The following is a 2,734-nucleotide window of genomic DNA, read 5'->3' on the forward strand; positions in this document are numbered from 1 at the left end:
CTAATACAACCTACTATAGATAGCTACAAAAAATAAAATTACTGAGATCTATTTTTTACAAATATTGTTCATTTTTTGATCAATCAAACACTTCACATGTGAGTTCTACACATGAAACCTAAATATTTATGCAAGAATTTGTAATACATTGGATGTACAAAATAATTTTTCCATACTATGAAGAACTTGATTCAAAGATGTAGAATAAAATAGAAAAATAACATGCAAAACTAACGTTAAAGAGGTTCACCAACATTTTTGCACTTCCTTTCTATTATAGTCACTTACAATCAACATCTCCTTTCCCTCTACCATGATAAAAAAGAGCTAAAAAAAAAAACAAAGCTCATACATGATACAATCTTTTCCCTCTATTATGATGATATAAAGAAGAGCTCAAAAAATTAAAAAACTCATAAAACTAACAAGAGAGTTTGCAAAGTTAAACTTCAGGGGAAAGAACAATTCTCCCCATCCTCCCCCATTTACATTCAAATTGACCTCATCATTGTATTTGATAAATAAACCTCCATATTCTAAAAAAAAAAAAAAAAAAAAAAAAAAAAAAATCTCCCCAACTCATGCAACTATACTTTTTCTCCCATAGTCATTCGTAGGGCAACTTCAATTGTTCTAATTTGGGCTTCAATGCTAATCCTATCTGCAAGTAAACATTCACAATCACAATCGTCAATTAAAAAGAACTGTGCATGGTTGCTAAAAATATTGTGTGACATCATGTCATATCAACACTAATGGAATTAAACAAGATATGTGATGCAGGAATATAAAGAGGAAAATAAAGAACAAAATTAAAAAATAAATCCTAAGAATTATTTTGGTTGTGTTCCTGCATCAAGATGCTTATGCATTAATCGTGCATGTGCTTCTTGTTGTAATTGATTCTAGAATTGTGAACCTCTAATTGTTTGCATATAGACCTGAAAATAAGCATAATACTACTAATTTTATAAAATGTCAATTATGATGTTCATAAAGAGTGACAATGAACTATACTTGGACATGACTTCCAAAATCCCCTAAGAGATGGATGTGCATCCATAGTAGGCAAAAGTAACAATGAAATTACCAAAAACTTGCACATGAATTTAGAATAAGTCCACCTAAGTTTCTATCATACATGAACAAAGTAATCAAAACTGTCAAAGAGTTATTACAAGTTTAGCAGCTGAAGCCCATGGCACACTTATATGACACTTTAACTCCACTATCAAACTTTGAAGTCATGGGTTGATTAACTGAAAAAGAAAAGATACAAAATAATGAAGTTGTTGCATAGCAAATTTGTTATGCTTAGAGACGGCTTCAACACCGGATTTCACAAAAATAAAAACAGCAGAACCACATAGACATGGATATAAACCCACAGCAAGTTCAAACAAACCAGAACTCTATGAAGCATTTCAGCAAACACTTTCTATGCCACCAAAAAATAATAATAATAAAAATTGGGACATTGACGCTTTGCCTAAATCAAGCACTTTTGATCCCAGCCACTCTCAAAAGTTATTTGATCAAATCAAACCCAACAAAAACTAAAACTTTTTTTTTTTAATAGGAAACAAAAACAAAACTATTACTCATATTTAACAATCTATAAAGTTAAACTATAAATCTAATCTGAAACCCATGGTCATGTATTACAGAACCTAAGATTCCAGCAAAGTGACAATAAAGGAACACCATTAGGGCTTGACCCATTTAATATAAAAGAAAAGTAAGGCAACAGGAATTCTACCCAGATAATATTGAGCTAAGAAAAAAAAAAAAAAAAAAGTTCGAATTTACCAAGTAAAAAAACTAAAAGAGTTGTCATCTAACCATGAGATATCCATAGGCCTGGTAGGAACAGATGAAGTAGAAATAGAGAAGAAGTGTTGCCAATATTGTGGTGGAAGAAAGCAGTAGCAAATAGTGATGATGATGAACATGGAGATGGACCATCAGAGAGAGGAAAAAAAAAGAGAATTTTCAAATAATGAATTTTGAAAGCTTACCTTCTGAAATCTCTCACGACCCGCCCAATTCCCAAATGAAATTTTGAAATTTGCAAATGAGTTAACGGACAGGACTAACGATGTTAAAAACCGTGGACGTGTTAGAATGACGTGGCAGCTAAGTTGATGTCATTCATTTTCATGATGTGTCTTCTTTCTATTAGTTGGGACTACAAGGTCAGCTTGCTGACCTTGTAGTCCTGGACTACCTAATAATTTCCCTTAGATTTAACCACGGGTCCACAACCCGCGATAGGTAAAGTGCCGGTGCCTAACGAGAGACTAATGCGAGTTTTGAGAGAAAGGAGTCTTGGGCTTAGTTTGCAATCTAGATGTAGATTTGGGGGGATACAGCAAAGATGAAATACTTTCGGATTTTTACTATCAAAAAATTTCGTTTTGTAGAGCATTTTAAATGCACATTTTCAGTTTTTAAACAACATTACATATATTTTTACGCACTTTTTCACCCACACATATTTCAAAAAACTACAAATAACATTATTTAAACTCCTCTACCAAACGAGCCCATTAAATATCTTGTTTACTGAACTACTGTCACTCTTCAACTGTTTGATAGGCCTAAGGCAAGGCAATCCATATTTGCAGCTTTTCTCTGTTCTTGTTAGGGAAGTTTTCAGCTAATATTGGCTAGAGAAGAAGAGGACTGTTTTGTATCAAGTTTTGCCATTGGTAATATAATTATTAATACAAAT

At 32.4% G+C, this 2,734-nt stretch overlaps 1 long non-coding RNA gene across 1 annotated transcript; it reads right to left on the reverse strand.

Annotated features, from left to right (window-relative positions):
• Positions 1–245: 245 nt before the first annotated feature.
• On the reverse strand, positions 246–2,012 carry LOC126698762 (uncharacterized). The gene is made up of 2 exons (XR_007646580.1): positions 1,810–2,012; positions 246–661 (listed from the first exon to the last, which is right to left on the reverse strand). It is a non-coding gene; the product is annotated as an uncharacterized LOC126698762 (long non-coding RNA).
• Positions 2,013–2,734: the final 722 nt, after the last annotated feature.

Source organism: Quercus robur, chromosome 9, assembly GCF_932294415.1.
Source record: "Quercus robur chromosome 9, dhQueRobu3.1, whole genome shotgun sequence".
Classification (NCBI taxonomy): Eukaryota; Viridiplantae; Streptophyta; class Magnoliopsida; order Fagales; family Fagaceae; genus Quercus; species Quercus robur.